Here is a 26,193-nt window from a genome sequence, read left to right on the forward strand (position 1 = left end):
TTGACTCTCCTATGTTTAGTGGCTGGGGCCTCTGAGTTAAACTAACAAAAGACAGACTAACAGGAAAAACAGTTTATTTGCATGTGCAACGTGCATAAATGCAGGAGTGCTCAGTGATGAGTAACTCAAAGCGTTGTTAGAATCAGTAGATTAGAAAAGGGGAGCAGGGCGAAAGACTCCTATGGGAAGAATAAATAGGCTTCTTTAGAAAAGACAGGTTTTTTAGGAGAACAAACAAGAGATAAGAAAGCTTGTGGTAATATTTGTCTCTACAGGTATGAGCAGTCTTTCTGACTTCATCGGGGTCAAAAATTCCCCCCAGAGAAGGGATTTATGGTAGGTTTACTCTTGGTCTCTCCTGGGGGCAGACCTGTCCCAAAGAGAGAATTTATGGCAGTCCTCATTTCTCAGAAGTTTCTGCCTTTAGTCAGATAAGGGAAGCTCTGAGAAGGCTTCTTTCTGTATCTGTTGAATCTCAAATGTCTTCAGCTTAAAATAATCTTTGTACCAACCCTAGGGTTCTGAGTGGGTTTCCACACCTGCAGCTCTGCTTTTAGTTCATAGCCTAATCCTCTGCTAAGACTATGACTTTCTAAAGGATATTATTAATCATTTATCCCCAGAATCTGGCATATGGTTTCCCACTCATTAAATAAGTTTGAATGAATGAGTAAATAAAGTACAAGAATACTGTTTTCCTAATATTTATCAAAGGGCAATAAACAAAAAACTCATGACACCTTTTACAGGACAATTCCTGGAGATGTCTTTAGCCTTGATCTGTCTCCTGAGATACCCACCTGTATTCTCAACTCTTTGTAGCCCATCTCCACCAGGTTTCGTGGGCATCTCAAATTCAGCCTATCCCACTATGAACGCATTGTCTTTCCTGAAAACCTATTCTTCATATGTTTCCTAATTCAGTGAATGGCATGTCACCAGACATCCAACTGCCCAAGCTTTATAAGTGTTATTTCTCATTGACTCTCCTCTTTTCCCCTATAGGGAATCATCACTCAGTTCTACTGATTCTACCTCTAAAATACCTCTAGAATAAGCACTCCTTCTGCCCCCATTCTGTTCCCATTATCCTCGCCTGGTGTTCCAGCAATCTCTTAACTGGTTTCCTATTTCGAATGTCTTTGCTCTCCAATCCATCACCACATTTTCCAAAACAGGTCACCAAACAGTCTGCTCCTGAAAATCCTCTAATACTCCAGTGCTCAGGAGTCATCTTTGCTTAAGTATGAAATGACATTTTTGAGACCTCACCCTGCATCACTGCCGGAAATAGTCTCCCCATCACACTTTTAAGGGTCACAGCCCAGCTCTTTCTCTGCTTCTTTCCCCACTCTGGCTCCTCAGCTCTGCTCCCAAGTCACGTTCAGATCTTGGCCCTCTTTGCTTCTGGTCACCTTAAAGAATTTCGGAACTACTATATCTGCTTTCTTCATGTTCTATTCCATTAGGCAAAAACAGATTTTTATAGAACCTCCAGAAATGAGAGAGCATAATGATGGCACAGTCAAAGGGACCATCAACACCATTGTTTAAAGATATTTATCTGGTATTTTCTATGTCTCCCTAGCCATGATCCCCTCGAGGCCATGACCTCACACTCTTCCTCGTTGCTCAAGACCTTCCCTCTCCAGAGCAGAATCTATTCCCATCTTCTCTGCCAAAGTCCTAATGGCCCCTACCCCAGCTCTAGCAGACAATACTGAAATTCCCATGTTTATTAAACAAACTCTTCATGTGAAGCTGCTTCCATCTAGACTATGACCACCTGAGCTCACCTTTTATAACCAATCAGTTCCATTAAGCTATTTTCCAGAACAAAGCTGCAGTTCTCTCCTTTGGAGGAATTCTGCCATCCCCTTGGGCCAATCAGCTCAAATTACAGTTAGCTTTTACAAAAATGTGCTTTGTTGGTGTATTATTGGGGTTAACTCAGATCATTTTTTTTCCCCCAACTAGTTAATATTTTTAGTTCTCTCTTGTCCAGAAAAGTGGTCTCCCAAGTGGAGAGAGAACCAAAGGTGTTAGGAAGAAATTCCACTGGGATATGCAAGGAAATTATTGATATTAGAAGTTCTTTATTTATTTTTCAATTCTATTTTTGTTTATATTTATATATGTTAGTCTATATACAGTATACAGTATACTATATTTATATGTCAAGGCAGGGTGGCTAAAAATATTTGCTGACAAAGGTGTGAAATCAAAAAGTTTAAAGACCATTGTTCCAGAGGGCAAAACCACGATCTTAGCGCAGCTTCTAAGCTCTTTGCAAACAGTGCCCAGCCGTATTTAATTTGTTAAAAGATAATTAGTTTTTTTTAAAAAAAGACAAAATTATGACCCTCATATAGATATAAAATGAATACATGTTAAAGATTTTATTTAACTCATTATTAATGAGGGAAGAGAATTGGAGAATCCAAAGAACAGGCATATTTATAGATCAGGAATACTGAAAGAAATGCACAAATTCAGGTAAGGCTGCCTTCTTCCAAAGTGGGGGAAGGAAGTCAATTGGAACTTCCCAGGATCAAAACTTTACATCTCTAGGGTCAAGAATTATTTTGCATTGCTATCATTTGTCTATAACTTACTGAGTTGTAAAATAGTTCAAATGATAGGCTCAGAATCTATAGAAAATCAAAATCAGGAAGGGTGTGCTCCAGACCTGGGCACCTAAGGCCTGTAGGCCCAATCTGGCCAGCCAAATGTTTTTGTAAATAAAGTTTTATTGGAACACAGCCACACCCATTTGTTTAGGCATTGCCAACGGCTACTTTCCAGCTACAAAGGTATTCTTGAGTAGCCCAGACAGAGAAAGAAAAATTTCTTATCTGGCTCTTTACAGCAAAAGTCTGCCAACCCCTGCTCTAGAAAACAATGCACAGTTTTCCAACGAAGTGCAAAGATTTCTCTACACCTTCTTTATCCCAAGAGGGCCTCCCTCCCAATGGTCCCAGCTGCCACCATAGCTTATATGCTGGTTCTCCTGAAAGATTCTCGGGACTCTGCACTAGTGAACCTCAACACATGAATCATGAGCCCCCAGAAAGTTCTCTCAATGGGCCTCAGACTGATTCCAAAGACATTAGCTCTCTCTGTTTATTTGGCATTGGGACCTCTTGATAGTAAACTGGAGAACTTCTGCCAGAGCCTGTTAAGGGCTGAATTGTGTCCCCCAAAGATTCACATGTTCAAGTCCCAATCCCCACTTCAGAAAGTGACTGTATTTGGAAATACAGCCTACAAAATGTGATTAAGTTAAAATGAGACCTTTATGGTGGGGAGCCTCATCCAATATAACTAGTGTCCTTCTAACATGAGGTGGTGACACCAGGGATGCACACACTGAGAAAAGGCCATGTGAGGGCACTGTGAGAGGGCAGCCATCCTCAAGCCAAGGAGAGGTCCCAGGAGAAACAAAACCTGCCCACACCTTGCTTTTGCACTTCCAGACTCCAGAACTGGGGAAACATAAATACCTATCACTTAAGCCACCCAGTTGGTGGTACTTTGTTATGGTAGCCCAAGCAAACTAAAACAGGGTTGTTCATATTACCTGATCCAAAAACTGCAGCAGGGCTTGGAAATTAGCCTGCAGACATCTGGCAGATACCACTCTATTCTTTGGGGACTGAAAGCAGTGATCAACCATAGACTGATCCGGACAGAGTCAGCCCATTTGTGGTGACTAATGCTAGAGGATATTTTCCCCAGACACTCAATCATTAATTCATTCATTAATCCTTTATAAGATGATGTGGCCATAGAGGGAGGGATGCATATGTGCCAATGGTGATGGTGAGAGAGGGGTGAATAGAATGAATTCTGCTCTGGGGATTCATGGTCTAGGAATGGAGACAGACATAAACACAGCGAACTGTCTCAGATCCCCTGTAGACTAGCCTGAGGGTATAAAAGAACAAACCAGTAAGAAATCACAATACCAGGTAACAGGTCCCGTGAGACAGGGATTTTTTTTTTTAAGTGATATGGGAGCCCAGAGGTCAAAGGAATTGATGCTGTCAGAGCAGAGGAGACAAGGAGGGAGAAGGGGGTGGTCATGGAGGGATTCAATGAAAGGAGTCCTGGTGGAATGAGACTTGATGTGTGAGGGGAGGTTCAGGGTTTTTGCTCGAAGGTTCCCACACTGTCCTATAGCCTTGAACATTCATGGTAGGCTTAAAAGAGATGTTCTCACAATTTTTGCTTAGTCAAGGCATAAAACCCTAGTATCATGCATGCCATCCATTCCCTCTTTCTTAGGAGCAAAAACTCAAATGGGAAAGAGAGAGACACAGAAATGAAATTCTTATGTACTCCTGAAATGAGACTGATGTTTTATTTGTGAAAAGAAAGTCCTAGCCACATTTTAGTGGCCCTTACTAACCCAGTAGGTTTCTAGTCCGTAGCCCTTATTGAAATCAAAGTTGGTTATATAATTTGATGAGTCTGGGGAGCCCTACCATGTGTGTGCAGAATACTCTCCTGATATAATTTATCAGCGTTGATATCAATGGGCAGCTTAACGGTGACCCCACTGTCCAAATTTCAACTGCATGTCGTACTGCCCCTTTTATTGGTAAGAGCAAAGCAGCGGTGGTTTTTAATCCTACAGCTTCTGTTTCTCTCTTTGCTCTTGTTTTGTCAGGGTAAGGACTGCTTCTCTTTTTATATTTTCCATGATGAAAATAACTTATTAATCTAGTTATATAAAGGACCAGTGTAAAAACATTCAAATGATACCATTTAATCTTTACCCTGATGACATCATCAGAAATCTTCTGGACCAGATAGAATGACAATGTACATTAGCTTTTTCCCTCATACCACTTAAGAAAACTCTCATGCAAAGTTAGCAACTCTTACAAGAAAGAGGAACTATAAATTATTTTTAAAACAAAAGTAAATTTTGGGGAGGGATGGGTAGGGTGTGAATTATGTGGCCAGTTCTTATGAACTCCAGGGAAGCAGCTGGTGAATTAGCCACAGTATTTGATCGTGCTCAAACAAAGCAAAACAGAACTCTTCAATTACATTGAAGTGTCTTGGCTTTTCTAAGGAAAAGAGAATGGTGTTTGGTAATTGCAGGGTTTTGGTTTGTGTTTGTTTTACTAACTTGTAAAGTTTTTGAGATTGTATTCTAAAAAAAAAAAAAAGAAAAAATCAATAAATAACACTAGATTCTTAGCTCTCATTTCCAGGAAAAAAAAAATCAGCTTGCCCTCAAGTTGAACCTGCATCCATGTGGTCATAATTAAATGCCTTAAAAGAACTGAAAATCATCTGAGAACCATCTGACCACATTGTGAATGTCCAGCTACACGCAGGAGAGTGTCACTGGGCAGCAGATTGCTGTTTCTTAAATGGCATCTATAGATGATGGGGAGAAAATGCTGAATAACCATCAGGACCAAAGTTAGAAGGAAGGAGTTTTTTTGTTTCTTTTCATCATATATCTGAGCCCAGGTGCTCAAAAGCCATAAACAGAAGGAACTTGAAATTGTAATATGAAGAATTCAGTATGGTCTCCAAAACATCCTGGGGGCCTGTAGGATGCTGCTCTTGCCAGATGTAGAGCAATGGAAAGAGATACAGCAGGAGGGAGCTGGAGGAGGAAGGGCCTTCTACTGGGGGCATCCAGAGAGGCTTTATAAGCAGCAGTCAAGGACATAAAGGATGGAGAGGGTTTGGAGGGGCAGGAAAGTGAGGACAGGACCTAAGATGGGCAGGACATGCCTTGTACAGCTGGGAAGATAGGTGGGTTCCAGGGCTGTTCCCTAGATAAGGAGAAAAATAATGCAGGGTTTTATGTATGAAGGGAAACAATTAGGTTCGTATTTTTAGACACATAATACAGGTAACAGCGCAGAGAATGAATTGCAGAGGGGAGTCTTTGGAAGTGAGGAAATGGGTTATAAAGTTAATGCAATATAGGCCTTGAACTGTGGCAGAGACCAAAGGAGTAGAAATTAAATGTAGGCAGACCCTAAAGTTAGAACAAGCACTATTTTTTTTTTTTTCCCTCAAAGCAATTGTCTTCTCTGTCCGCTGATGAATCTCGACCCCGGAAACCCTCACTTCACTGATGATACACTTTCCCTTGTTTCCAAACCTTCTCCCCACCCCTCCTGCCACGGGAGAAAAACCAGGGAAATTCCTCTTCCCCCACAAGGGCAGGAGGGGATGGAGGGCGGCACTTTTACCCTGCATTGCAGGGACGGAAAACAGTGTCACTGGCATGCTGGCTTCTGCTCGGGCTCCCCAAAGGGCCAGTGGGATCAAGAGCAGTTCTGTTCTAGATTCCTAACCATACACTAGTTCGTTGCTTGCTAAACGCCATTACTCTTCCTTTCTAGCCCTCTCAGGATTGCTTCAATAGCAAGAAAAGGAATGCAATCCAAATACCTGTCTTCCAACAGCACGTGTAAAATGTAACCTGCGCATCCCACGGTGGTGAAGAGCCAAGCTGTCCGGATTCAGATCCTAGCTGTGGCAACGTCCTCAGCTAAGCCGGTGACTTCACGTCTCTGTGCCCGCTTCCCCACTGGCCCACGGGGGAGAGGATGGTACCTCCCTCATAGGGTTGTTAGGAGAATTAGGTTAATATACGTAAAGCACTTGGACCTGTGCCTAGCACAGAGTAAGTGCTTAATAAGCGTTAACGATTATTATTATATATCAAAATATTCATTTCTCTTTTCTAAAATGAGAACAACAGTAGGTGAGAGAAAATCTCAGCAGGGAGATGGTTCTACCCTGTAGGCAACATGGGGATGCTAGGGTATGAGGAGGAAAGGGGGTTACTAGTGCAGTCTAATGTGGGGACACCTTTGGGGAGGGGTGCTGAGTGGAGGGTCACTAGCCCACAACAAACCAAGCTTGGTACCACGGCTGTACAGGACTCTGTGATACATGCCAATTGGTGTTTTCACTGGTTGACCAAAACTACCACTCCAGATACAGGCAATTACTGAAAAGATCTTCCTCCCCAGCACAAATGGTTTGTGTAAGATATTCCAGGTAATTTAAATGAGAGTTAAGAAAACAACAGTTCTCCGTGTAAAAGCCCACACCTCGGTGGAGCCAGCCAGAGTCTGTTTCTGTTTTCTAAATAAACTCATTTGTATCATTTTTTTTAAGATTCCATATATAATTGATATCATATGATATTTGTCTTGCTCTGACTTACTTCACCTAGTATGATAATCTCTAGATCCATCCATGACCTAGAATCACTTTGCTGTACACCTGAAACTAACACAACATTGTAAAACTATACTCCAATATGAAATAAAAATTAAATTTAGAAAAGAGATAATGGAAAAAAAAAGATTGAGACTACTTTTTTTTAAATTAATTAATTAGTTTATTTATTTATTTTTGCTGTGTTGGGTCTTCGTTTCTGTGCGAGGGCTTTCTCTAGTTGCGGCAAGCGGGGGCCACTCTTCATCGCGGTGCGCGGGCCTCTCACTGTCGCGGCCTCTCTTGTTGCGGAGCACAGGCTCCAGACGCGCAGGCTCAGTAGTTGTGGCTCACGGGTCCAGTTGCTCCGTGGCATGTGGGATCCTCCCAGACCAGGGCTCAAACCCGCGTCCCCTGCATTGGCAGGCAGATTCTCAACCACTGCGCCACCAGGGAAGCCCGAGACTACTTTTAATAGAGACACAGAACTAGAATCTTAGAACTAGAAGGAAACAGATCCTTTAGTTGTTTTCTGGACTAAAACTATTCTTTTAGCTGAGCGCTTTATTCAAACAAAAATTTTCTTGGAATCCTTATAAATACAACAGATAAGCACAGAACTGCGCTGAGGAAGCAGTGTGTACAAAGGCGAGAATTGGTGGGATCAGTCTGCCTGAAATGTCCACCCAGGGGACAGGCAAGAGGGGAGTGTTTATTTGTAGAGAACTGAAAAGCAACAATGAAACCAGTGAATACTTGGTCTGCTTTGTGTTATCGCTGTGCGCTGACACTTCGAAGTAACATCAGCGATCGGATACTCCCATCTGCCAAGGTGGACCAGCAGGCACACCACTGGGTGAAGTGAGCAGGAGGGGTCAGCAATCTGCCAACTTCCCTCCCAACCCCCCAACGCGAACATGCCTCAGTGGCTGCATGGAATCAGTTTTAAAAACCATCAGTCCAGCCCGCTCTGCTTATCTTTCAAACCCAGAAAGGTTAAATGACTTGCCCAAGGCCGCCAAGCTAGAGTAACACACAAAAGTGACATTGAAATTCAGAGTCGGTGCCCTCTGTGTGTCTACTTTCCAAAGGCTTCATCTGGGTGAAGAGGAGGACCACCTTGTGCTTTATTTCGCCTGCTTGATTCCCTAGTGGCACGGGTTGAATTGTGTCTCCCCCACCCAGAAGTCCTATATCAAAATCCTAATCCCCAGTACTTCACAATGGGACCCTATTTGAAAACGGAGTCATAGCAGATCCAATTAGTTGGTCATAATATGAGGTCATTTAAGGTGGGCCCTAATCCAATATGACAATTGTCCTTATGAAAAGGGGAAATTTGGATATAGAGACACATACATAGGGACAATGCCACTTGAAGATGAAAGCAGAGATCAAGGTGATGCATCTACAAGGCAAGAAACACCAAAGATTGCTGGCAAATGACCAAAAGCTAGGGGAAAGGCCTGGAACAGATTCTCCTGCACAGCCTCAGAGGAAACCAACTCTGTTGACCTTGATCTTGGACTTCCAGCCTCCAGAGCTGTGAGACAATAAATTTCTGTTGTTTAAGCCACTCAGTTTGTGGTACCTTGTTATGGCAGCCCTAGGAAGCTAGTACACCTAGTAAATGGGGAATCAATGGCACATTGCACCGGTGGCCACAGATGTGTCCTTACTTAGGCGAGGCCCCTGCGACATCACTGCAGAGCTGTCCTCAGAGTAATGCACACCAGTGAGCTGGAATACAGGTGGAAAGAGCCCCAAAATTCAAAGCTGCAGAGCCTTTTCAAAGCTTCAGTAATTAAGTCCTCAGAAATGGTTTCCAGTCAGTTGCCAGTCGCAAACCCAACTTCATGGGACTCAAAGTGAGATCAAGTTATTGTCTCCCACAAGCAGGAGGGACAGGGAAGTGTCTGGGGAAGACTGGAGCCTGAGCCCAAGTTCCCCAGGACCCTCTGTCCATCACTTCTCTGCTGTCAGCATCATTGTCTTCTACCCACGTGCAGGCAGTGCGGCCCCCCAGGCCACCCCTAACAGCTTTGGGCACCGAGAGACAAAAATGAGCCTCTTTTCTATCAGCTACAGCCAGGAAAGCCCCTGGGGAGAGTTCTGTTTGACCCAGCAATGTGGTCATCCGTGAGAGCAACGCTAGCCTAAGAAGGGGGTAGGTGTGCTTGGCAAGGCAAAGCCCACCTCCCAGATGCTCTGGGACCCATACACTGTCCCCAGCAGAATTTTAGGACTTGGGACCATTGTTCCTCCCCTGCGGAAGTACCTCCATTTAAAGACATACCACACTCTCCTTACTTTCTCAGAAATATGCAGACAGTGATTTAGACCATTTGGACCACCCATGAAAGCCATCTGTGCGTAGGAGGAGAGGAAATGTCCGCGCAGGTGCTGGTAGCGCTTCCCAGAACCACAGAGCGCAGAATCAGACCAAAAGAACTCCTCAGAGGAAGCTGCCTTCTCCTCCCTGCCATGGGTGAGGGCAAGAGGCTGTATCGTAATCTGTAGCTAAATCCAGGGAAGTGCTCCCAAAACAGCATGGGATTAAGAGCACATACTCTGAAGCCTAGATTCAAATCCCAGCACTGCCCCTTAAGAGCTGTGTGATCTTGAGCAAGTTCCTTAATGTCTCTGTGTTTCAGTTTACTCCTCTGTAAAAGGTGGGATCATATTACTACTTTCCTCCTATTGTGAAAATCATAGGAGCTGATTTACATAGACTCCTCAGACCATTGCCTGGCACGCTATAGAGAGTTTGCTGTTTTATTATTTTGGTTGCCGTTATTACTCCAAGGAACGTGAGCTTTGAAGTGGGACAGCCGTGGCTCATCCCATAGCTCTAACTCATACTAACTGCAACCTTGGACAAGTTGTTCAAACCAGCTGATGTCTCAGTTTCCCCACCTCTAAAATAGAAGTGATAATAATACCTTCCTCCTGGCGTTGCTGTGAGAACTTACTGTGATCAGACATTCCAGGTGCTAATTAGGATGGTGCCTGGTACATGCTAAGCACTCAGCAAATGTGTGCCGTTGTCACCCTGCATTTAAATGCATTCAGCCCTATCAACTCAAGCAGTTATTAAGACTTACTACGTGCTCTCTATGTCTGGGGCTATGTACTAGTACCTCGGGGGATACTGGGAAGATTAGGACTGGAAGAGACCTAGGAGAGCTTGTCCAACTTTGTTATTTGTTGGATTTTAACTCCGAGCTCTGAGCAACTACATCTTCATCTGCCGAAAGGGACAGGACCCATCTGCCAGCTCCCAGGAGAAGCGAAATTGGCGGCAACTCAAAAACTACGAGACTGACCGGGAAGATGATGTGTGTTGTACCTCAGAAGTGGCTGGGTTTGCTGGCAGCAAGCAACTCATTACTTGAAAAATCTGTGGGAAAGCAGAGCAGTTAATATCTGCAGAGCAGTGAGAGAACGGCCCGCTGTGAGAAAATGTCAACGACGTATGGGATTGGAGATGTGTCAGTATTAGGCAAGCTGTTCTCCATCCTAAACAGTCCTGCTGGGTGAGACTTAGTGGGCGTCATAGTGAGCCAGAGAAGCAAGTTTTTGACTTAGCTGCTTTTTTTTTACTCCAAGTACTGCTGTAAGTTAGCATATGGCATCTCAGATGTGTGAATGAACTGTCATTTGTATTTGGGATATCTGCAGCTTGAAGTGATCTATTTGGGAAAGAAGCAAAAAAAAAAAAAAAAAAATTACAAAATATGATAGAGACCTGGGTGTCTTTAAAGGGAATAGCCTTCAGGGTCCTGAAAACAAGCTCTGACATGCAGGTGCCTTACCAAAAATTATCCCAAGCCATCCATCTCCACGATCCCACTTCAACGCTTGGCAAAAGCAGGAATAAGGCAAGGCAGCGTCTCTACCATCCTCATGCTTCTGTGGTTCCAATAATGACATCATCTGTTACTGTGTTCCCCTTTTCTAATAATGGAAATCAGACTTGGAAAATCACAATCACTCAGAATCAGCTACTTTTTCAAACCCATCTCTCCCATCTATAAATATACACAACCAGTTCCTCAATTTTAAAAATCATTTTATTTTTAAAGAGAGGGCAGTATTGGAGTGGTATAAAAGGGAACAAGGATGATATACCCAGAAACATCAATCCAGAACGCCTTTTGCTTGCATATGTAACCCTCTCTGCCTGAACAACATCCTTCATAAAAGCCTCACGTTTCCCCTCAGGCATCCTAGATGTTCAGACCTGTTGGTTTTTATATTTTTTTTTAATCTGGAAATTACTGTTTCTCATCTTGTGAGAGAATGTACTTATAAACCAATGCTCACTATCCTTTTTGGGAATTAAAAAGATGAAGACAGTGTGGTCCAGATAATTTCTTCTATTAAATTAATTAAACAAGGAGACCATTAGACTAAGCAGACTCTAATGCCTTGGCAGCCTATGCAAGCAAACCAAAAGGAAGCCTGTAAATGCCTCAAAGTTACGAAACCAAACACCAAGGACAACCAATCACAGTCAGCCAACTAGGCTTTCTCTATTAAGGCAACTGCTTAAGCGAGAGCCAATCAAATCACTTCCTTGATTTGTGTCCCAAGTCTTTTCTATAAGGCTTGCCCCTAGCTCCCTTGGGTGGAGAGCTACTAAGCGCTTCCTGTTTGGTACTGCCAACTGGAATTGACGTTTGCTCAAATAAATGCTTATAAATGTTAGGATGTCTCAGTTTATCTCTTACCACCCCCCCCCCCAAAATAGATGGGAGGGGAGGTGAAGACCATGGGACAAGGAGTGTCACCAGCTTGACACTCTATATTCCACTCCCAGCGACAGCATCTATTGGAATGGAATAGAATTTAGTGTCAGCATCCTCATTAGTGGACAGCATCCATTTCCGCCAGTGGTGTCTAAATATTCATTCACTCATTCATTCATTCATTCATTCAAGAACTGTCTATGGCATACCCACTCTGCCCTAGGCACTAGACAATGATGACAAATCAGCCCTGGCTGCTCTTCTGTAATAAATAGAAAGGTGTATCAGGGCAAAACGAACATTTGTCCTCTGTGGTATTAAGCCCCAATGGTCTACATGTACTTTGAATGGAGCTTTTATCCACACATGATTTTGTAACATCATATACTGGTCATCCGGAAAATCTTGATCTCCAAAAGGTTGACACATTTTATTATACAACATCAATATCATGCCTCCTAGAATATGTCCTAGGTTCCCGGGTGCTTGACAGTCATTGTTACTGGCTATAGTAAGTATTTGTTCCCCTTTTTTGGCAGCTCAGCATCTGAACTGTTCTTCAAGATTAGGGGCTGCCCCTCTCAATATGTTTTGGTGGAAAGCAGACAGCACTCCCCAATGCCACAGTCAAAATTTCCCAGCCTCCCTTGCAGCTTGACGGAGGACAGTTACAAGGTTCTGGTGATTGCAGCATCCATGCTGGATTGGGACTTGGGATGCCAGAGCCTGGCATCCATTCTAGTCCTAGTGGAGGCAGCTCGTTGGTGAACTCCAGGGATAGTCACACCAAGGTGGTGCAAGCAGTGGAGTTTTCTTATGACCAGATCTGCTATGATTTGGGAGCTTTACGCTGGCCACGTGGTCTCTACTCCTAGTTTTCTGGTGCTCCTGGAAATTCAGTGACCTAGTATTTTAATACATTTCTTTCTGCTTAAATTAGCCAGGCGTGGTTTCTGTGACTTGTACTAAACTTCCCAACATCTGTAGCCCCTCCAACTTGAGTCTATAGCACCGCCACTACAAACACCTCTCAGCACCCAAGGGCTGGAAATCTAAAGTGTGTAGGAAGCTGTCCGCCCATAACAGAAAGCTCTATTCGGCCTCCTGCTTTTTATGCTATCACTGCTGGTTGGCCATAACACAATCATCATCTTCAAGTCACATAATTTTAAATTAATCAAACTGCATTTTGGAATTCCTATGGATCCAGTAATCCCACCTCTAGGAATCTATCCTGAACACATCACCGGTTGTTTCACTTTAAGGATGTTCATCACAGTATTATTTATTTATTTTTTCTTGATTAGATACCAAGGGTGGGGGAATTCTTTTTTTTTTTTTAGACACCAATTGTACTTGAACATTTGTTTTTATTTTATTTTATTTTTAATTAATTAATTTATTTTTGGCTGTGTTGGGTCTTCGTTTCTGTGCGAGGGCTTTCTCTAGTTGTGGCAAGCGGGGGCCACTCTTCATCGCGGTGCGCGGGCCTCTCACTATTGCAGTGTCTCTTGTTGCGGAGCACAGGCTCCAGACGCGCAGGCTCAGTAGTTGTGGCTCACGGGCCCAGTTGCTCCGTGGCATGTGGGATCTTCCCAGACCAGGGCTCGAACCCGTGTCCCCTGCATTAGCAGGCAGATTCTCAACCACTGCGCCACCAGGGAAGCCCCCCATCACAGTATTATTGATAAAAACAATAAATCAGAAACAACCTAAATGGGCATCATTGAGACATAGCAGTGCTACTAAAAATAATGTTTTCAAAGAGCAGTTAAGGTCCTGGAGAGTACAAAACTTTATACAAAGTAAGATCCCAATTTTCTGTAAAACTTTCACTTTATATGGATGACATATGTCCTTGAAGGTGATAGATCAAAATATTGATAGCCATTATGAGATTACAGGTGCTTTCTAATTTTTTTAAGCTAGAAAACAACTAGGTACTATTTATTTTGCAGATACTTATTTACTTTGTGTAATTTAAAAATTTTCTGCAATAGGTATGCATTAGTCTTAAGAAAAATATTAAAATATACAAATATATATTACAATAATTACAATATATAAGTATGTTTGGGATTCTGAGTTTTCACTAATTCAGACTATTGCCCCACCAGTATTTGTAGATCAGTGAGGTTCAGTCATATTTGCAAGAGCACATCAAGACAATGATGCTGGTAAATTAGGACGCTTCACTATATCCTATCAACAATAGGCATATATTGTGACCATCCCTCACACTCTCCTCCAAATGCAATAAGGCATGATTCTGGCCTGTGAGAAGCTTACAGGACCTATTATGGATTTTTAAAAAATTATTTTAAAACAGAATGACAAGATAAGATAACGCCAAGTGACAGATGAGTAATACATACTTAAAGTCTACAGGAATTCAAGAAAAGGTTGCTCACCCCAATCGAATGGTTAGACAGTTTTCCTGAAGGTGGTGGGACTTTTACTCGAAGCCAGTGGCTCTTACTTTTTGCCTTCAGAACTTCTTTATACTCTTGAGAATGATCAAAGACACCAAAGATCTTTTATTTGCATGGGTTATAGAGAGAGATTTATCCAGCTAGAAACTAAAACAGAAATTTAAAAAAAAAAATTTGTTTATCAAATCATTTTAATATAATAATAATAAACCCAATTCCATGCTAACATAAATAATATATTTTATGACAAATTACTGTATTTTCTAAAACAAAAGGAAAATTAGTGGGCAGAATGGTATTGTTCTCTATTCTGCAAATTTCTTTAATGACTTGTTTAATAGAAGATAGCTGGATTCTTATATCTGCTTTTGTATTCAGTCTGTTGAAACTTTGTTTGGGTTGAAGTGTATGAATAAAATACGGCCAGGTACAGAAGAGTAGTTGGAAAAGGGGAGAGTACATAACCTTTTCCAGATAATTATGAGTATCGTTTTTCTTTGATAAGATACCAAATCTCAACAAGTAGTAATCTTTTTTTTTTTAATTAATATCTACTTTATTTATTTATTTATTTATTTATTTATTTATTTATTTATTTATGGCTGTGTTGGGTCTTCGTTTCGTGCGAGGGCTTTCTCTAGTTGCGGTAAACGGGGGCCACTCTTCATCGCGGTGCGCGGGCCTCTCACTATCGCGGCCCCTCCCGTTGCGGGACACAGGCTCCAGACGCGCAGGCTCAGTAGTTGTGGCTCACGGGCTTAGTTGCTCCGCGGCATGTGGGATCTTCCCAGACCAGGGCTCGAACCCGTTTCCCCTGCATTGGCAGGCAGATTCTCAACCACTGCGCCACCAAGGAAGCCCAGTAATCTTTTAAAGTCAGTTGCAAGGTGGAATCTGAAACCACATCAATGAACATTTGTTCTCTGTTATATTAAAACCCCTTGGTCTATATGTACTTTGAATGTATCTTTTACCCCTGCCTGATTTTGTAACCTCACGCACTGGTCATCTGGAAATTTTGATCTTCAAAATGTTGACATATTTTATTATACAATAATAAAAAAGTCATGTTTTTTAATATTACCATGGATCTCATCAAAAACTCTTCCATTAGTGGGAATCTGTCAAACTCACAGTTGTATACAAGTTTTCCAAATTGTAATTTTTGCTGGAAAGCCCCAAGTTTATCAATGGCAACAAATCTTGTCAGTTGTTTTCCTTGAAGTGACAGATTCAGTTCATTTTTGAGAAAATGTTTGCCAAATATCCAAATTTGAATGATTATAGTTTGTTCATGAGTTATTCTTTCAGATAAAAATGCTGTTCCATGAAAAAAAGTGGCAGTTCAACTCATAGTTCAATTGCACAAATACTTTTCCTCTAGACAATCATTGACTATCCACATGCAGCAGAAGTGCTTTGTGCATGTTTCCGATTTCATCATACAGAATATTAAAAAGATGTGGACTCAAAGGTCAATATTTAATATAATTAATAATTTTTGTTTCTTCAAGCACATTTTTATGTGAAACTGGTATTCTTTTCCCCCTATAATTGGGTCTTGGTAATGAATAAAGGATTACTGGTAATCTTGCTTTCACCCACCAGTGCTTTTTGCACCACTGGTGCAAATGTTAATACAGTGAAAAAGGAAACCAAACAATATCTTAGCATTATTATGATAATAATTTTGACCTCAGGACCCTCTGAAAGCATCTTATAGCCACATACTCCTCCCGCCCATGTTTCCATAGATATAATCTGAGAACTGCTCTAAACCTTGAAGGAAGGGAAGACTTTGACAAGTCATCAGGAAATGAATGCCCACGGATGTTGGCTGCTTAGTGAGTGGAGGGAAGCCAAAGCAAAGGCTGGAGAGCTAAGTAAGTGCTAAACTATGGAAAGCCTTAAATACCAGGGAGTGGAGTTTGAATATTATCCCATGGCCAATTGGGAAACTTTAAAAACCATAGCTATCATTTATTTAGCGCCTACTGTGTGCCTGGCATTTTGCACACATTATTTAATTAACACTCTATCTTAATCCTATGAGACATGTATTATCATCCTCATTTGGTGGAAAAGGAAGCTGAGGCTCAGAGAAGTTAAGGAATATACCTTAACTCACACAGCTAGCAAAAGTAAAGAAACCCAGGGAGGTGAGACTGCAAAGCCTGGAGAGACAAATTCCAACTTCCTGCATTTCGAACTTTCTTCCAGGCCACATTTTTCAACTCTGCTAGGTAGGATCCTGGAATGCACATGTTCCTAACACATCTAGTCTGCCATGAAGCGCTCTGACTATAAATCTTGCATGTTTACTCTGGTTTCCCTAAGGGCAAGGGTCAAGTCTGTTTATATGTCCAGAACACTGTGGTCACTTAATAAATCTGTAACCATAAAGGTAGTGATTTTTATGAAGCCCAGCTCCACCAAGTTTCCTTTCACCTTTCCCTGAGTTTAACCTGCACATACCAGAGTAAGAGGATTTTTTTTTCTCCCAAGAGGAACTTGGAGGCCCATGTTTTCTGAACTTGACTCTGGCCTTCAGTGACCACAACAGCTCTCTCTGCACAATTATTACTGCATATTCGTATGGTAAGCAAGGCTTGTCTCCTTCACCTTCCCCCTTCTTGGAGGGGTTGGATCTTACTCTGGAAAGAAAATGGGCTTTATAGCAGGCTGACCTGAACTCAAATCCCGGTTCCACCACTGACAGACTGTGTTACCGTGGGCAAATAATATAACCCCTCTCAGCGTCCGTTTCTCTCCTGAAAATGTGACTGTAATACTGTCTTCTTCAGAAAGTTGTTGAGACAAGTAAATGAAATAGTGTAAGGACATCACCACACCTGCGGCCTTTTCTTTCCCCTACAACTCCAGTCTGGTCCCACAGAGCCCTTCTCCAGCCTCCTAGGGTCCCGGGCTTTCTCAGAGTCAGGGAGGCCTGGCCTGACTTACCAGCTCCTAGCCCGTGACGAACTGCCCCTTTTGATCAAATATTCTCTGTTTTCACACCTTGGGTTAGTGCTCTCTGCTTCAGAGATTATCTAATAAATGAAACAAACAACAAAGAAAACCAAAAACAAATGCAAAGCCTTATGTTTACCTCCACAGGAATTCCAAAAAGTGTTCCTAATTGCAAACAGTATGAATGGTTTTGCTGGTCAAATAAATTTGAGAAACACTGAAGACTAAATCCCCCTCCTTGGTTGGAGCTGTTTAGCCTGTTAATGGTTCTGAGAATTCCCAAAGAAAAAGAGAGCTCTGCTACTTCATAGCACAGCCAAACAAACTATGTGCACCGATGGTAATCATCCATCTCACCCTCAAGAAAAGTGTTCCCTAATTCTATTTTGAGAAGCACTAGCTCACTCTCAAACCTGTGATTCCTTAAGGAGGGGCATTGTGGGCACCGGGCAGCCTCCATGCAGACTGAGACCCACTGGCCCTATGAGTGCTAGGTCTAAGAACAGATGCTAAAGGCTGGCACAGGCAGGAAATAACACTGATTTGAGGAGAATTCAAATCCAATACCTAAACCTCTACAGCACTTTTCAGCTTACAAAGTATTTAAATATGTATTACCTCCTTCAAATCTGCTGTCTCAATTTATCCCTAAAAAAGCCTTACGAAGCAGTCAAGATATGGTTATCTCCCTTTCTAGGTTCTGAAGTTAGGGCTCAAAGAGATGAAATGACCCCCCCAAGCCCCTCAGCCAGGAAATCTCTGAGTGATGCCAAATGCAGCCTCTGGCCGGACTCGTGGGCCACTGATGCATCTGAGGGACCAGAGAAGGACAAATGAGGGAAGAGGAAGTTGGGGGAAAGGGAGGTACAAAGGACAAGTGCAAGCAGTCCTGTGGGTCATCCACTCTACTTGTGCGCACTGTGTCCACATACCGGTCTACGCCAGCACCTTCTCTTCTCTCAGGAGACCCAGAGCCCCAGGAAGCAGAAGCTGGGACTCAAGAACTGCCAAGTCCCCACCAAACATGAGGCCTGGAGGCACCTCTAGGGCATTGGAGGGAGAGACTGCCACCTTCCCCACCACCCCAGCTGCCAGCCTGGCAGTGAGAAGGCACCTCTAATGCACAGTTACCTCCAAACCATCCCTCTTCCTTCCCTCCCCTGACAGCGTTTCCCCAGCTTCCCATCAGACTTGCCAGTGGATGTCGGCCAGGACCGCGTGAATCCAAGACTTCAGACGCAGTATTTCTTGTTAAAATATTAGGTGTCCTCTTCTGGGTCACCCACGCTCTTCCTAGAAGCCAAGAGAGGAAGAGGAAGAGAGAAGGAAGAAAGGAGAAGACAAATACGAGAGGCAGCGATGACTTGTGGATTGGACTCATTTTCCTCTTGAGCTCAAGGCCGTTTTCAGGATTTTGTAAACTCTACGCTAACAGCTCAATGATGTCATCTTCTAGTCCAAACGCTTTACGTGAATTGGTTGTCATAAATCTGAAATTGCCCCTCTCTCCTTCGCAGTCTCTGGAGTGCTCTCACCTGTTGGAATAAACTATAATGAATGTAATGAAGACAAAGAATGGATCACAAACATGGAAATTCTGACTTATGATATCTCTGAAAATAAAACAATACTGGTCATGGGCACTGCTGTGTTTGGGTGCTCGCCCAGAAAGTTTCCATTCCTGGGAGGAGAGATTTCCCAATAAACTTCATCTTGCTTTTTGTGTTAACAACAGTATGCTTTTACTTTCTGGTTCTTTTGACAAGAAATTTTTGGGTTTCTTTCCAAAGAAGTCAGGGTTGGGACAATTAGGAAAGATTTTGGAACGTTATCGGCACGGCTGAAGCTCACATTTTCAGGAAGTAGAGAGTGACTGTTTCTTTGTCTGGGGTAAGGAGGCAGTTTCCTACATGGTAGCTAATAAAACGGTATTTCTTACTAGAGAAGCAAGTCAGATTGCCTACTTTAATCAAAAAAAATCTAGAGTTAGGAATCCTGAAAAATTACTAGCTGTTAATTCCCACCCCAATTACAAGTTAAAAAAAAAAAAAAAGGTATTCACTGTACCAAATTTCTATTCCCTTTCTGTATCCTAATATACTTATTTCACATATATAAAAATTTGCTTTTTAATCAAAGAAATGTATCATTTTTATTCTATTTATTTGTTGACTCCATGGGTAGGGTTAATGATAGAGGACAGAGAGCTGAAGTTTTTTATCTTTTTTTTTTTTGCTATTCCTTTTTTTTCCCGCAATTTATTTTTTTATTTTTCTTATTTTTTATTTTTTATTTTTTAATTAATTAATTAATTAATTAATTAATTTATGGCTGTGTTGGGTCTTCGTTGCTGCGCACGGGCTTTCTTTTTTCTTTTTTTTTTAATTTTTGAATTTTATTTTATTTTTTTATACAGCAGGTTCTTATTAGTTATCCATTTTATACATATTAGTGTATATATCTCAATCAGTGAGCGGGGGCTACTCTGTTGCGGTGCGCAGGCCTCTCATTAAGGTGGCTTCTCTTGTTGCGGAACACAGGCTCTAGGTGCGTGGGCTTCAGTAGTTGTGGCACATGGGTTCAGTAGTTGTGGCTCACGGGCTCTAGAGTGCAGGCTCAGTTTTTGTGGCACACGGGCTTAGTTGCTCCGCAGCATGTGGGATCTTCCCGGACCAGAGCTTGAACCCGTGTCCCCTGCATTGGCAGGCAGATTCTTAACCACTGCGCCACTGGGGAAGCCCTATTTTTTATTTTTATTATGTTTTTCTTTTTTTGGCCACACCACGCGGCATGTGGGATCTTAGTTCCCCGACCAGGGATCGAACCCGTGCCCCCTGCATTGGAAGTGCGGAGTCTTAACCACTAGACAGACGGCGAAGTCCCTCAATTAATTTTTTATAAGGAATTATATTAGTTGCTAGAGCTGCCATAACGAAGTACTACAGACTGGGTGGCTTAAACAACAGAAATTCATTTTCTCACTGTTCTGGAAGTGGGAAGTTCAAGATCAAGGTGTAGGTAGGGTTGATTTCTTCTGAGGCCTCTCTCTTTGATTTGTAGATGGCCATCTTCTCCCTGTGTCTTCACATGGTCTTCCCTGTGTGTGTGTCTGTGTCCTAATTTCCTCTTCTTATGAGGACATCAGTCATATTGGATTAGGGCCCATTCTAATGACCTTATTTTAACTTAATTATCTCTTTAAAGACTCTGCCTCCAAATAGAGTCATATTCTGAGGTACTGGGGGCTAGAACTTCAACATAAGAATTTGGGGGGGAATACAATTCAGCTCATAACAGGAATCATCGGTCATAAGAAGTCTGTGGGTGACAGCATAATGGAATGAGAAATTCAATGAGGAATGACAGAAGCAACTAGATGAGGAATCATAAAAACTGGCTTCCAGCCCCACCCTGGTTACTCACTCGTTACAGGACCTTGGGCAACTTTCTTACCCCCTCTGGCTATCTGATCCTTCAAAGTCAAATGAAGAAAGAGAAAATGCCCTAGATGGTTTCAGAGGGCCTGGGCAAATCCATCAGTTTGTCACGACTGGATAGTAACGCAAGGAGAGGCAGAAGCAATAACACCCTGCACTGATTTCTTGGTGGCCGGTGGGAGAAGTTTGCACCTCAACCGTGGGACACGGTTTCTTCCAAATGAGCACCAGAGGAAAGTCAGCGGAATGCTTTACACGAATGCTCAATCGCAATCAGCAAGGTCTGCAACAAAGTGTGAAATCCGATTTTGCACACCCTGGGGTGTCAAGAATAACAAAGGGCATGGAACACTTTTAAGACTGAAAGAAAATGAATTTTCATTCACCTTTAAGTTAAAAATAGGCAAGTATGGGGTGGTGAAAGCAAATAAACTGTGATAGGAAATAGCAACTTCAAGGGAATCCCTGTGAAGGCTTGAATCCTATATATATTTCATTTAAAAAGTTTAAATCCCTAGATGGCTCGAAGCACTGCTTGAAAGAGTGAGAACCGTGGAGTGAGTGAGTGCAGCTCCCAGAGGGGCCCACCTTCTCTGGGAAAGGGTTGCCCCTGGGCACACACCCTCTGCACTGCTGACACCTTGAGAGCCGTGAGTGCTTAGACCTCCCGGAGAGCTTTCACCTGCCTGTCCCTGTTGACCTTCACATCAACTGTCCTAAAACAGGCTTTACAACTTACACCTTCGTCCAGATCAGAAGCAAAACTCAAGCCCTGTGTCCACTACAACCTCCCTGCCCTGCAGGACACGACCCAGTGCATGAACACTGCGTGTGGGTCAAGACCTTGACATTCTATGAAAAGGAAAGGGGATTTTTGTACCTGCAACCACCTTGGTTTTCCCGGATGCTGCTCCCAGCTGCCCAGGGTTGGGTCTCCCTAATCAGGCTGTCTTGCTGGCAGTGCTCCAGGTTCCAGACCTGGCCCTCTTCTCTGCCCCCTTACCAATATTTGCTGAATACTTAAAACATGCCAGGTTCTGTGCTAGGTACTATGGATGGAAATAAAAACAGATCCAGGTGCAATCGTTTCAAGAGCTCACAGTGGTGGGAGAGACAAACCAGCAAATCAAATCTCTGTTCAGTCCCGTGAATGCCACCTGGGCTGGATCCTGAGAGCCATGGAAGAACAGAGAAGGTGGATGGGTACACAGGGGGCAGGCCAGGGATGGAAGAATCCAGCAGGAGGTGGTACTTGAGCTGAGACATGAAGGCCCACTGAAGCCGGCTAACAAGGGGGACAGATGACCCAGGTCACACTTAGGAAATATCAGGTAGTTTGGGATGGCTTAGGATTGGTCTAAATGTAGGAGTCTGGAAGAAGATAAGTCGTAAGACTGAAGATGGAGCCCCAACTATACACTAAGGAATTTAAACTTAACTGTGAAGGTCATGGAGTCAAATCAGACTGCCCCGATCTGCTCATCCTAGTGGCAGGACCTTAGATGAATTGATTGAATCACTGTGCATCAACTTTCTCATTGTGAAATGAGAATTATAATATATCTACCTCACAGGGCAGTTGTGTAGATTGAATAACATCATCAATGCAAAATCCATAGCACATGAGGTCTTAAGCAAAGCCATTCATTTGCATTATTGCTATTGTTATTATTATTATCATTATCATTATTAGTAAAGGAGTGACATGGCAAGCTTTGTGTTTTAAAATATCTACTGATTATTCTCTGCTTGCCCCACCAGATGCATTTCCTTCCTTTCCCTGCCCTGCTGTGTCCTGAAAGGCTAACCCCCAAACTGCATCTCCAGGCTCCCTTGTTTGCTGGTTTCTGGCTGATTGGGCTAATAGGAGGCACCAACAGGAGTTTACAGAAGAGAAAAGAGAGGAGGTTGGGGTATTTCTTCCTGAAGCTCTCCCTGATTCAGGGCAGCTCTTCTGGTTGTGGCTGTGACTCTCCACATCTTGGATGAGCTGGTGTGCAAGCAAAGCCTGAGGCAAGGACTTGGGTTCTGGAAATTCATTTGGAAGGAGATTCCAGGAGAGAAGGGGCAGGGAGGGTCGGACAGGGGAGGAAGAAAAACAAACGGAGAGCGTGATTGAGATCACTGCTGTGAGTAACTGCAACGCGCGCCTCTTCGGGGACCTCTGAGAAGGGTACAGGATGCCTCTGGGATTTCTGCCAGAGGGTGGAGGCTCCTGTGCTCCACCCAGTTTGCGGGGTGCCCGGGGGCATCAGCACCCCGTGCTTTCCTGCTGCACTTTCAAGCAAGCCAAGCAGGTGCAACTTCAGAGAAGGCCCTTCGAAATAAATCAGGACACTCGCCTCGCTTCTGGTGCAGAGCTGTCAGGGTGAGACCACAGCTGCAGCTGAAGTCGCAGGGAGGTTGAGGGGATGTGACAGACACACAAAAGCCTTTGCTATACGTGCCAAACATGGTTTCTGCAGGGCCACTCTCTCCTCTACTGCTTCAGGGCCTTCCTTCTTTATTTTTTTATTTTTTTTTTTCCTTTTAGGCCTAGAAGAGGTCCCCCTCCCATGCTAATCTCCTTGCCCACAACTCCTGCCCATGCCCTGGCCCCGATGCCACTTCCGTAAATACTTCCTTCCTTGAAGTCCTTCTGCTGTACCAACAGAATGGGACTCTGCTTCCTGCTGGGACCCTCGCAAATACAGACAGGTCATTCTGGCTGCAAAACTAAGGTTGCCAGGGCGTGAGATGATGATCCCAGTTGAAGCTGATGAAGGCGTGAAACTTGACCAAGGCAGAGGAATAGGGGCTGGACTGGAGTTGACATTTAAATGAGCCCCCCACCCCTACCCCAAGGAGCTGCTGGAGGCTTGGCTAACCTGGGAAACCGAGCTGCCACGCTGATCAGGCCTTAACAAGGAACCTCTCCTTAGGATACGGAAACTTGAGCAAGGGCCACACAAAGGCTTTGATGTCAGAGCAAACTTGAACAGTGGATTTTCAGAAATGGTGAAATCAGGATCAGGAAAGCCTTGGGTGAGGGAACAGCATCAAGTTCATCTTTGGATCCTTTCTCCTTAAATCTCCACTGCCAGCCTCCCACCCTCTGCACCTATAGGCAGACGACAGATGTTTGCTGAATAAACCTCCGTTTCTAGTGTTGCTGTCTTTCTCATATTTGTCAATAACTATCTTATAATATAGCATTACTGCTATGGACTGAATGTTCATGTTCCCTCCCAAACTCAAATGTTGAAGCCTTAACCCCCAATGTAATAGTATTTGGAGGTGGGGCCTTTGGAAAGTAATTAGGTTCAGATGAGGTCATGAGGTTGGGGTCCCTATGATGAGATTAGTGCCTTTTAAAAGAAGAGGAAGAGACGTTAGAGCTCTCTCTCTCTTTCTTCTCTCTTTCTCTCTCTCTGCTATGTGCGATGCAGTGAGAAGGTGGCTGTCTGCAAATCAGAAAATGGGCCTGACCAGGAGCAGAACCTGCTGGCACCTTGATCTGGGACTTGCAGCCTCCAGAACTGTGAGAAAATATAATACACCAGGGAAAAAGAGGGTGCTCTCAACCAAGTGAAATTTAGAGTTCAGATACTGCACTGGATTTCACTTTTTGTAATCTAAAATTTTCTGGAAAAGCAGTGAGTACTGTCTGAGATTTCCTCCAGGGTAGGGAACATACTATTAGTTTCCCAAGGAGGGTAAGAAAGAATTAAGTTGGCTTGTCTTACTCCCTTCCAGCTTGTGCTCATTTCATAAACTGACTTCACTTATTCCCAAGAGTTAGTCCTTTGGCGCCTTCCTTCCGCTGCCCTTTTCGCCTCCATGCTGGTAGTTCTGCCAACAACCCAGGGACTAACCCGTTGCTCCATCAGGTCACTGACCAGTGGTCCCGACCCCTCCCCGTGCAGGACCATGGCTCTGAGCACAGGTCTGGGGCCATGTGCCAACCCCAGCTCCACACTTCACCAGCTGCATAACCTCAAGTTCTCTGTGCCTCACTTTACTCATCTGTAAAATAAAACACAATAGACCCTACTTCACAGAGCTGCGTGGTTCACGTGACATGAAGGAGGGTTTATGCAGCCCGGTGAGTGACGCTGATCCTTATTTCTGCCCCAGTCTCCAAGGCCCGGCAGATAGGAAACTCCGATCAAGCCCAGCCTCTCCCGCCACAAACAAGCCACAGGCCTCAATGACGGGACCCTCCATTCCCCTCACTTTTAGTAGCTACCCCTCAGAAAAGAGGTGGGGGAATTTTGCGCTTATTTTCCCATCACTCTACTTAGAGACAACAAAATCTGTTTCCTTCCAACTCATAATGACCACCCTGTGTGGGAGAGAGGGGATATGGAAACAGAGAGTCTGCTAACGGAGCTTGAAATCAGTCTCCTAAGGGGTGTTAGGTGCCGGGCAGATGCAAAGACGCATGAGGTGCCCCTTGTGTAACACAGAGTTTACAGATGATAAGGGACGCAGTGCCAGCCCTGGTTCAGGGACAGCACAGTACAGTGTGCGATTCAGGGTTAAATTGTGTCGGGCCGAGTGGAGTTGGCTGAGAGACTCCACGAAGCCTGAAGCAGCCTAGAGGCCACATCCTGGCCATGACCATCCCACCTAGTCAAGGACACCAGGAGTGTCCTGATTGTGGGTTTTTCTTTCCCAGAGGATGTATATACATCCTGGGCGTGTCCGGTCATCAGGTCTGACGCATATCTTTTGGCTGGGGAATCACCAGATTGTCAAAATAAATGACTCAAACCTTGACCAGCTTTGATAACACAGGGGTGTTTCCTTCTGACACTGTCCCCTTCTCATGGCTGCCACCACCTGCCTGGGGCTCCTTCGAGGTGCCAGTTTGGACAGCTTGGATGAAGGATCTCATGGGGACCTGCTTGAGCCCCAGCAAAGCTGTTCAGGGTGGGTGCAGGGGAAAGAAGCCGGTCCCACCAGATGCTCCTCGTGTCTCCTCTTCCTTCCCCAGATAGAATCTTTTGCCTCGGAGCATTAATTTAGCCACAGGGACCTCATCATATGCCAGAAGAGTTCCCCCCAGAGGAAATGGAAGTGTTTTTCCTGGCAGCCTGCCAAAGCATTCAGCTGCAAGAGGGGAGTGGTTCCCTTTGGCAATGCCATGCTGAGCCGCCCAGCTTCCTCCTTCAGGGCCCACACACTCATTTCCCCAACTGCAGAGATTGTCGGCTACTGATAGCTCACAGCCAACTCCCTCTTCAGGAACTGCCTTCTGCCAGAGGATGTGGTCTCTCCTCTAGGGACAGCCTGCATCCAGAGACTGGTCTATATGGGATACAAAGCCCTGTCCCCCCAGCCTCAGTTGGGACAGCTCTGCAGGGCCGTCCCCGCAGATGCTCTAGAGCTCTCTGAAGAACCAGCTAAGGCCTC

The 26,193-nt window shown here is 43.8% G+C and overlaps 1 long non-coding RNA gene across 6 annotated transcripts; it reads right to left on the reverse strand.

Annotated features, from left to right (window-relative positions):
- Positions 1 to 7,370: 7,370 nt before the first annotated feature.
- Positions 7,371 to 24,967, reverse strand: LOC309623834. Of its 6 annotated transcripts, XR_014241662.1 has the most exons (5): positions 18,555 to 24,967; positions 16,865 to 17,439; positions 14,369 to 15,283; positions 11,022 to 11,163; positions 7,371 to 10,898 (listed from the first exon to the last, which is right to left on the reverse strand). It is a non-coding gene; the product is annotated as an uncharacterized lncRNA (long non-coding RNA). The 6 variants fall into 6 exon arrangements; XR_014241663.1 differs by having other exon boundaries at positions 7,371 to 11,163; XR_014241664.1 differs by lacking the exons at positions 7,371 to 10,898; positions 11,022 to 11,163 and adding an exon at positions 13,289 to 13,579.
- Positions 24,968 to 26,193: the final 1,226 nt, after the last annotated feature.

This window comes from Balaenoptera borealis (assembly GCF_965194805.1).
Source record: "Balaenoptera borealis genome assembly, chromosome: 2".
Lineage (NCBI taxonomy): Eukaryota > Metazoa > Chordata > Mammalia > Artiodactyla > Balaenopteridae > Balaenoptera > Balaenoptera borealis.